Source organism: Colius striatus, chromosome W (assembly GCF_028858725.1).
Source record: "Colius striatus isolate bColStr4 chromosome W, bColStr4.1.hap1, whole genome shotgun sequence".
Lineage (NCBI taxonomy): Eukaryota > Metazoa > Chordata > Aves > Coliiformes > Coliidae > Colius > Colius striatus.
In genome coordinates, this window is record NC_084789.1 from 22,176,032 (window position 1) to 22,186,626 (window position 10,595).

Genomic DNA, 10,595 nt, shown 5'->3' on the forward strand with positions numbered 1-10,595 from the left:
AGGGCACTGGGGAGAATGCTAGATGGCTTGGGAACACAAGTAGTGTTCTCCTCCATCCCTCTCATGGTAGGGGGGAACACTGAACGAATAAAGAAAACCCATCTGATTAACAGGTGGCTCAGAGACTGGTGCCACCAACACAACTTTGGGTTTTTTGACCATGGTGACATTTTTATGATGCCAGATCTGGTGACAGGTAGAGTTCACCTGTCTCAAAGGGGGAGAAGGATCCTTGCAAACAAGTTAGTGGGGCTCATAGGAAGGGCTTTAAACTAATTTTGAAGGGGGAAGGGGATAAAACCAGGCCCACTGGAGTTGAGCCTAAGAGTGGCAAGCCAGTGCCAGGGGTGAATCCTAAGTGATTGGCTTCCTTCTTGAAATGCCTGTAGACCAATGCACACAGCATGGGGAATAAACAGGAGGAGCTGGAAGACTGTGTATGGGCAAGAAGTTATGATCTAGAGGCAATTGCAGAGACATGATGGGACAGCTCAAATGACTGGAATGTGATCATCGATAGCTATGTCCTTTTTAGGAAAGACAGGACAGCCAGGCAAGGTGGTGGAGTTGCTCTTTATGTGAAAGAGAAGCTGGAATGTACTGAATTCTGTCCAGGAGAGGATGAGGAGTAAGTTGAGAGTTTGTGGGTGAGAATTAAGGGGCAGGCTAGCATGTGTGACACTGTTGTGGGTGTCTATTACAGGCCACCTGATCAGGATGGGGAAGCTGATGAGGCCTTCTACAGGTAGCTGGGAGCAACCTCAAAATCACAGGCCCTGGTTCTCATGGGGAATTTCAACTACCCAGACATCTGCTGGAAGACCTACACGGCTAGCCACTAGTCCAGGAAGTTCCTTCAGTGCATCAACGATAACTTCTTGATGCAAATGGTGGATGTGCCAACTAGGAGAGGAGCACTACTGGATCTTGTACTCACGAACAAACAGAGTCTGGTTGAAGTGGTGGGGGTTGAGGGCAGCCTTGGCTGCAGCGACCACGTGATGGTGAAGTTCAGGATCTTGTGTGGTAGGAACAGAATACCAAGCAGGATCACAACCCTGGACTTTAGCAGGGCCAACTTTGGCCTTTTCAAGCAATTACTAGGGGACATCTCATGGGACAGGGTATTAGAGGATAAAGGGGCCCAAAATAGTTGGTTTCTCTTCAAGGATCACCTTTTCCAGGCTCAGGACCAGAACATCCCAGCAGTTAAGAAATCAAGCAAGGGAGCCAGGAGACCTGCATGGTTAACAGGGAACTCTTGGGCAAACTCAAGCGGAAGAAGTGAGTCTATAGATCATGGAAGGAAGGGATGGCCACTTGGGATGAATATAAGACTGTTATCATAGAATGGTAGGGGTTGGAAGGGACCTTTAGAGATCAACTAGCCCAATCCCCCTGCAGAAGCAGGTTCACCTAGATCAGGTTGCATAGGAACATGTCCAGGCAGGTCTTGAAGACCTCCAAGGAAGGAGCCTCCACACCCTCCCTGGGCAGCCTGTTCCACTGCTCCCTCACCTGAACGGTGACATAGTTTTTTCTTATATTTAAGTGGAACTTTTTGTGTTCCAGCTTCATCCCATTACCCCTTGTCCTGTTGCTAGCTACAGCAGAGGATGTAGGGAGGCAACTAGGAAAGCTAAAGCCTTGTTGGAGTTGTGCCTTGCAAGGGAGGTCAAGGACAAGAAGGGGCTTCTTCAAATACATTGCAGACAAAACTAATGCTAGAGGCAATGTAGGCCTGATGTTGAATGAGGTGGGTGCCCTGGTGACAGAGGATACAGAGAAGGCAGAGTTACTGAGTGCCTTCTTTGCCTCTGTCTATACTGATGGAGACTGTCCTCAGGAGCCCCAGACTCCAGAGGAAGTTGGGTTAAATGAGGATTTTTGTTTGGTTAATGAGGACTGGATTAAGGATCAGTTGAGCAGTCTGGATGTACATAAATCCATGGACCCTGATGGGATGCACCTGGAGGTGCTGAGGGAGCTGGCAGAAGTCATTGCTAAACCACTCTCCATCATCTTCAGTAAGTCATGGAGAACAGGAGAGGTGCCTGAGGGCTGGAGAAAAGCAAATGTCACTCCAGCCTTCAAAAAGGGCAAGAAGGAGGACCTGGGTAACTACAGACCGGTCAGCCGCGCCTCCATCCCTGGAAAGGTGATGGAACAGCTTATCCTGGGTGCTGCCTCCAGGCATTTAAAGGACAAGAGGGTCATTGGGAGCAGTCAACATGCCACCCCAGGGAGAGGACTCAGAGATGAAGCTCTTTGCTGGTGGCCTCACAAAGGACCCCGGGGACGGGTGGCCGGGGGAGAGGAGGCAGGGGGAGGGAGCAGAACTGTCCCCCATCCCTTCTTCCACTGAAGGTTGACTTGGAAACTGCAGTGTAGTAGTCATCTGGAAGATCTCGGGTTGTAACGCGAGAGGTGGAAGGTACAGAAGAGGCGGTCACGGGGTGGAGTGGGAGGAGATGCTGGTGCTAGCAGATAAAGGCACATGGTGTAAACAAGGGATTGGAATAAAGTATCATCCATGCTGAGTGTGTGGTGATCTTTGCCCCCTCAGCGGGGTGGGCTGAGTGATCCATGCGGGAGGCCTGGTGGTGTTGCCGGTAGCGGCAACACTGCAGCAGTGAGCACAAAGGCTCCGTTCATCTGCTCTGCTCCCTCCCACATCCCTCCCTCCCCACCAACTCCAGCAGCTCCAGTTTCCCTCCCCAAATGCTTTTTCCCTCCTAGCCTTGGCACCAGGAATGCCTTTTTCCTTGGTGGCTTCAGTTCCTGTGCTGCTTCACCTCCCGAGCTGGGAGGGTAACCAACCCCTTTGGTGTTGTGCAAAATGAGGCTGAGAAAGGAAAGACACTTCTTGTGCTTCCCAAGCCAGGGAGCACTCATCCACCCACCGGCCCCTGCTGCTGCAAGAAATGCTGAGCTATTAATAACCCGCCTGGCCACAGTCTCCATCTTCCTGAAGGGCTCTGCTCCTGCCCAGAGCCCTCTCCTTGCTGTTGCCTCTGGCTCATCCCTTCCTGCATCCAAAGGCGAGAATTTTTGTGTGTGTGTGGGTCCGTGCTGGAGCTTTCATGGCTGAAATGGTCCCTGGACCAACAGTCTCACTGTCTCCTGTCCCCCACATCACAGAGAAAAACTGCTCCAGGAAAAAGCTTCTCTGCCTCCTGCCCTGGAAATGCCTCAAGACAGGGCAGGAGGCTTCCTCCTGTGCCCCCCTCCCCACCCCCCATTGCCAGCCTGACCATCCCAGTCCTGCCCCTAGTTCCTTTCCCAAGGCTGAGCCATTGGGATTGAGTCATGTAGGGCTTTTTTTTTAGAAATCATTGCATTTTTTTTTAAAGAGAAATCACGTCCCCTGCCTTTTTAGTTCCTCCCCCGGAGGCAGTGTGAGATCCCTCAGCCTGGGCTGATACTGTTGGCTTGGGATAGAGCTCAGCCCCAAACACCACTCCTTCTAACCTCATAGGGCCTTGGTGCTGCCCCTGACCCCCTTCTCTCTCCCCCCAAGGTCACCTGCCTCAGTACCTGATCCACCAGAGCCTGGCTGCCACCATGTTCAAGTTTGCCTTCCACCTGCAGCAGTGGGTCAGTGAGCTCTTGGGCAAGCCCTGAGCACTGGAGACCTGCCCTCACCAGACATTCCTCTGCCCCCTCTCTCCTCTGGGGTAGGGGGGACAACCAGGGACAAGCACCCTGTGGCCCCCAGGGCCTCCCCAGGAGAGGCCACCCCCTACTAATGTCACTGAGATGAGGCCAGGGGATCTCAGCCCCTTCTCCTACCACAGTTTCCCCTCTCCAGGATCCTTTGAGTGCTGTTCCTAGTCCTTAGGGCTGCCCCTGACTCCCTGCCCAGAGCCATGGCTGTGAGCTCATCCCTCTGACCTGCAGCTGCAGGCAGAGGCAGAGCTTCATTTGCCTGGAGTGTTTGGGTTTTGGGGGTTTTTTTGGTGGGGGAGGGAGGCGCAGTTGCAGCTCCATCCTACCTGTGAGCCCTGGGGCCACTTCTGCACTAGAGATGGAAACTCTGCACAGCCATCCCCACACACAGGGGGAGTGGGGGGCAGTGCCCATGCCAGGCCTCCCGGGCTCCCTGCCCCCTGTTCTGGGAGTCTTCCCTCCCCTGTGCCTGTGAGGGTTGACACCTCCAGTCACAATTAAAAGCCTTTGCATTGTTTGCAGCCCCATGTCCTCCCTGTACCCTGCATGGGATGTGGGCATGAGACTAGTTCAACCTCCCCCTAGGCTCAAGGACTGGCTCCTGCAGGCTCCTTTGGCTCCTGGCCACAAGGGTCACTGCCCCATCCTGGGGTGGCATCAGCATGGAGCAGCCACATCTGCACCAGTCACCCTGGGCACTGCTTTCCCCAACTTGTCCCTTGCCCTGGGTTGTTGCCCCAGGAGTGGGACCACCATGTCTGTGGGGTGGCTCAGAGGGGCTGGAGACCACGTGAGCCCCAGCCCCTGGCACCCATCTGTTCACAGCCCCCAGCTTTTGGGCCTACAAATAGCCCATCTAGGGGAGTGCTGAAGGGAGCCAGCACACCCCCAGCCTGTCCTTTGTGAGGGGGTGGGGGAACACAGGGATGGGACCCCAACAGCAGCCACATGGCCACCAGGATAGCCCAGGGTAGCACAGCCACCGTGTTTGTCCATGAAGTCACAGACACCAACGGGCACCATTGCATTGGCCAGTGGCCGTGCTGGCATGGTGACCACCATTGAAAGGCCAGCTGTGCCCTGGCCACATGCCGGGGGACCGATGGCCACCGAGCCCAGGGCCAGTGTGCCCCTAGACCCAGCAAGCACACGGAGCTCAGCATGGCCAAACAGACACACAAGGTGACACAAGTGTCCCTGGTGCCACCCCCAAGGTGGGGGGTTGGCACCTTCCCAGCTCTGCCGTGACAACAACACAGCCCAAAATAGCCCTGGCGGGCTGATATAAGGGGGTTGGGGAGGGGAGTGAGGAAGCGGAAAGGTGGCAATGTGGGGGCCCAGCATGGTGGTCCGCAGTGGGGGGCTGCTGTCGGGCGCCTGACTGGGCTGTCACCTGCGGGAGGAGGATGTGGGGCAGCACGAGACCTTCAGCACAGAGTGGCTGGACCTGGAGCTCAGCACCCGGCCTGAGGAGGGGTGAGGGGCACCACTGATTTTTTTGGGGGGGGGAAAGTTCATCGAGTACCAGGTCTTTAAGGGTCATGGGGTTTCTAGGGGGTTTTGGGGTGGTGGAGGGGGCTCTAAGGATTCTGCTGGGGATGGAAGAGGGTTTTCTAGGGGCTCTGAGGGTCCCTGTGAGGTCATGGGGGCTCCAGGGAGGTGGGAATCCAAGAGGAGTTCAGAGCATCTCAAGGGGGTTTTCATGAGGCTGGGCATCCATGTGGGGCCATGAAGGATGTGAGGGTCCCCATGGGGTAGCCTGAGCCCTGTGGGGCTGGACAAGTCCTGGTCCCCCCGGGGTGGGGTAGGACATGTGGGTCTCCAGAGCTTCTCACAGGATGGGGTGGGACACAGAGGTCTCAGGGCTTCTTGTGGGATGGGACGGGACTTGGGGGTCTCCACGGCTCCCTGTGGAGTGAGGTGGGAGTCTCCACAGCTCCCTGCAGGGTGAGGTGGTCCCAGTGGGGCAGAGAGGGACTTGAGGGTCCCCGTGGGGCTTTGGGGATTCCTCTCCCACCTCCATGATAACCCTGTGCGCAGGTGGTGCCGGCGGGAGAAAGATGAGCAGCGCGGGGAGACGCGGGTGGTGGAGCAGCACTCACCCTGGGGGCTGCTGCGAGTGGGGGTCCTGGGGCAACCCCTGGCCCAGCACCTCCTGCCCTACGCCCGCACCCTGCCTCTGCCCCTCTTCGTCCCCCCGGACCTCCGCGGGGCCAAGGCGGGGGTCCGCCGCACGCTGTCCCGCTCCCTCTCCCACGAGGCTCAGCGGGGCTGAAGATGTCGGGAGGGGCTTGGAGTTGGGATGGGAGCTGGGAGGTGATACTGGGGGGGGCGGAGAGTCCCAGAGCCCTGGGTCCGCTCGGCCGCCCCGAACAGGCAGCGCAGGAGGGTGGGGGCAGGTGCGTGTGTGTGCCCTGCTTGCCTGGGACCTCCACCTCATGGAAGGTGGTGAGGAGAGGGCAGAGGCATAACAGATTCCTTGGCGAAGAGAAGAGGGTGCGAGAATAAAGAACCGAATCCCGAACGTCCTGGGGCCGAGGGGGGCCCGAGGGGGGGAGGGGGGCGTGGAGAGTTGAGGGGCTGTGGCGGGTCGCTCTGCGGGGCTTTGCGGACTATGGTCTTTGTACGGCAATAAAATGCCCCGCCTGAGCCGGCGGCATCATTTTGGGGAAACTAAAGCACGGAGCCTTGTCAACAGCCACCCAGGAATCCTGCAGGGTTGGAGGGGGTGGGTGGGCAAGGGGGCTGGACTCCCTCCCCCCCCCCCCCACCAGCTGGTGCCAGGGTCCGGGATGATCCCAGCGCCAGCGCCAAGATTAGCTGTTCCCGCCGGGTTGGATCCCGCTGTCCCTGGGCCACTGCCAGTCCTCGGCCCCTCTTGTCCCCTCCCCGTCCCCATCCTCCCCATGAGCCCGGCTTCGACGCTTTTGTCCACCTACAACTCTAGCACAGACAGGATTTAGGATCTTTAACCTCGCCTCCCCGCTTCTCAGCCTCATAAGCGGGTTCCCATCCTGCCCCTTATCCCAGGGTACTGGGAGTTGGTGGTGCCGGCTCCTGCCAGGGGCTGGGCTGAGGTCCAGCACACTCAGCTCATTGCTGATGGAGGCACCGGGGAGAGCTCAGACCGACTCCAATCCCATCTCACTCCCAGCCCCAGTCCCATCCTATCCTCATCATCTCCCAATCCCCATTCCCAGCTTCTCCCCATCCCCTCCCCGTCCCAGTCCCAGCCTCAGCCCAACCCCAGCCCCATCCTCTCCCTATCCCATTCCCATCCTCTCTCCATCCCACCCTCAGCTTCATCCCCGTCCCCATCCTCCCTCCCCATCCCAATCTCTCCCCAGCCCCATCCCATGGGACACTCCCGAGCATACCAGGTGCCGGGGCAGCACATGTTGGTGGTGGGGGGGGGGGGGAGGACAGCCACCGTTGTCGCTCGGCGCGGGGCCGAATCCGGATCCGGCTGCGCTGCCGCCCAGCCGCGGCCCCCGGTCCCGGGTAACTTCGTTAGCCACGATGGATGGCCGCGGCCGCCGCCGCCATCGCTCGCCATGGCTAGCCCCCCAAAGCCCAGCCGGGGATATAAAGCCAGTTTGGGGTCCGACGGGCAGATGCCATCGCCGCAGCCCTTCTCCATGAGCAGTTTGGCCGCCCTCCAGGAGGGCTACGAGCACTTCGACCCCTGCACCTACCTGGAGAACAACTACTTACCCCCCCGCGCTGACTTCTCCGAGGAGTTCATGGTCTCTTGGAAGCTGCGATGCCTGGCCGAGACCTTCGCTAGCAGTGAGGGGAGACGGGGAAACTGAGGCACGGGGCGGGAGAGCACCTCGGCACCCACCCTGCCCTGTTCCCCCCTTGCCCCCAGTCCCCCCGCCAGTGCCTGGCTCAGTGTGGGACCCCTCCCTCCATATCCTGCTCCCTCACTCCACTCCCAGGTGAGATCCACACACTGGGCACACACTGATCGACGTGAGCTCGGGCCCCACCATCTACCAACTACTGAGCGCCTGCAACCACTTCGAGATCATGGCCACCGACTACCTGGCAGTGAACCGGGAGGAGCTGGGGCACTGGGCACGGAGGGAGCCCGGCACCTTCGACTGGAGCCCCTTCATCCAGCACATCTGCAAGATTTAGGGACGCGGGTAGGGGGGCACAGGGTGCTTGGGAGGAGGGGGGTGATGCTGGGCTGGACCTGGTGGGATTGTGGCCCATGGGATTATAGCCCCATGTCCCTGTGAACGTTGGGTTGATCCCTGCAGAATCCCAGCCTCATATGCCTGTGAGATCCTGTCCCTGTGGGTGTTGGATCAATCCTTGTGGGATCCTGTCCCCACATCCATGCAGATACTGGGCTGGTCCCTGCAGGAGTGTGTCCCCAAATCCCATGGGATCACAGCCCCACAGTGCTGGGGATACTGGACTGATCCCTCCAGGATCATGCTTCCTCACACAGGGCCGATCCCTGTAGGATCCTGTTCCTGTGTCCCTGTGGACATCAGGTTGATCCCTGCAGGATCCCAGCCCCACATGCCCATGGGATCCTGTCTCTGAGGGTACCAAATCAATCCCTGTGGGTCCCTGGCCCCACATCCCTGCAGACTCCCAGCCCCATCTCCCCATAGATGTGCCCTTGCTCTCTACTGGATCCCATCCCCACATCCCTGTGGGTACTGGGCTGATCCCAGGGGATCCTATCCCTCCTAGCCCTGTCCTGATCCCAGGAGATCTCGTCCCCATTGACCCCAGGCTGATCCCTGGGGATCTTTCCCTGCTAAACTCAGGCCAGTCCTGGGGGATCCTCTTCCTGCTGCACCTGGGCTGATCCCATCCAGATCCTGAGGGATCCCTCCCCACTGACCCTGATCTTGATGATTCCTCCCAGCTGCTCCTCCGCTGATCTTGGAGGGATCCTGCTCCTGCTGATCCTGTCCCAATCCTGGGGGTTCCAGTCTCCACTGACTCCAGGCTGATCCCAGGGGTCCCTGTCGACCTTGGGCTGATCCCGCAGGAGATCTGGGGGACTTCCCCCTCTGTCTCTGGGCTGATCCTGCGGGATCCCTTCCCACTGACCCCAGGCTAATCCTTGGGGAATCTGGGGGATCTTTCCTAGCTGTTCCTGGGCTGATCTTGGAGGGATCCTGTTCCTGCTGACCCTGTCCTGATCCCGGGGGTTCCTGTCTCCACTGACTCCAGGCTGATCCCGGGGGTCCCTGCCGACCTTGGGCTGATCCCAGGGTTGAGGAATCTGGGGAATTTCTCCCCTCCGTCTCCGTGCTATCCCGCCGGATCCCTCCCCGCTGACCCCCCTTTTCCCCCCCGCAGGGAGCTGTGGCAGGAGAAGCAGCGTCGGCTGCGGTTGCGGCTGCGCCGGATCCTGCCGATCGATGTGCACCGAGCGGAGCCGCTGGGCCGGCCGCTGCGGCCGCCCGCCGACGCGCTGCTCTCTGCCTTGTGCCTGGAAGCCGTCAGGCCGGACCGCGCCACCTTCACCCGGGCGGTGGCCCACGTGGGCCCGGTGGCCATGCCGTGCTGCTGGGAGCCCTGGGCGAGTCGTTTTATCTGGCAGGGCCGGTGCGGCTGCCCGTGGTGCTTCTGGCCGAGGCCGACGTGCGCGGGGCTCTGAGTGGTGCGGGGTTCCTGCTGCGCGATTTCCGCGCCTACGCGATGCCGCCTGCGCTGCGCACCGGGGTCAACGACGTCGATGGGGTCTTCTTCGCCCACGCGCAGAAACCGCCGGAGGTCTGAGGGACCCCTAAATTCCCCCCCCCGGGAGGGACGGGGGGGACCACGAGCTGCCGCCGTCACCCCAAAACCCAGACCGTGTGTCCGCGAGCCCCACGGCACCAACCCTACAAAGCCCCCAATAAAACCCGTGGTGCCCGGAGCAGTGTGGGGGTCTTTGGGGGGGGGGGGGGGGGGAGAGGGTCAGGGACTTGGGGAGGGGGGACAAAAGGAGGATGGGGGTGCAATGGGGGAGCACATGAGAGGGTTGGGGCACGGGTGGGATTTGGGGGTACATGAGGGGGTTAGGGGCACACAGAGTGAGAAATGGGGGGCAGCACAGTGCAGACATGGGGTGTGCCACGGGGCACATGGAGGTGGGGGGGGAGAGTGTGCAGGAATGGCATAGCCAGGCAGACATGGGGGGCTGGGGAGAGACACAGAGGTGGGGGAGGCAGTGGGGAGGGGGAGTGTGTGGGGCACAGGGTGCCCATGGGGGTGAGGGGGGGCACAGAGCTCAGGGGCACAGGTTGAACACAGGTTGAACTCAGCATTATTCACATCTCACAAGACACTTAGGGGACCGGAGGGGGGAATGGGGGCTGCACCTCGGGGAAGGAGCACCCCCAGCTCCAAGGCACTGCTCCAGTCCCACACATTCCCCCCCCCTCTGCCCCTCAGCAGCTCCAAGGAACATTCTCCCATTCCCCCCTGTAGCACCAGCACCCGCAGAGGGGGGCGCTTGGGTATCCTTGACCCCTCCCCTCCCCGGAAGGGAGAGAAGCGCAAACCTCTGAAGGCAACCGAGGGGGAGGGGAAATGGGGACAACCCATGATGGAGGGGGAGTCCAAGGGCACGCGGAGGGGTCCAGAGGGGCTCAAGGAGTGAGGAGAGTGACATGGCAAGGAGCCCCCAGCTCCCCCATTTCAAGAGGGGAGATGCTGGCACCTCCAATTTCGGGGGGGGGGGGGGCACTGAGCACCCTCATTTAAAGGAGAGGCACCCAACACCCCATGGGAAATGGAGAGGGGTTCACCCAGCACCTTGATGGGGGCACCTAGCACCCATTGATTTTAAGGAGGGGAAATCCCCAGCACCCATGCGTTGAGTGTCCCTGAGAACCTTGACTTCAAGGGGGGGGACCCAGCATCCCATGGGAAACAGAGAAAGGGACACCCAAGCACCTGAGGAGGAT

General features: G+C 59.8%; 2 pseudogenes; both read left to right on the top strand.

Moving 5' to 3' along the window:
* Positions 1-4,996: 4,996 nt before the first annotated feature.
* Positions 4,997-5,944, top strand: LOC133628464 (telethonin-like; annotated as a pseudogene).
* A 1,363-nt stretch (positions 5,945-7,307) lies between these two features.
* On the top strand, positions 7,308-9,423 carry LOC133628579 (phenylethanolamine N-methyltransferase-like; annotated as a pseudogene).
* The last annotated feature ends 1,172 nt before the right edge of the window (positions 9,424-10,595 follow it).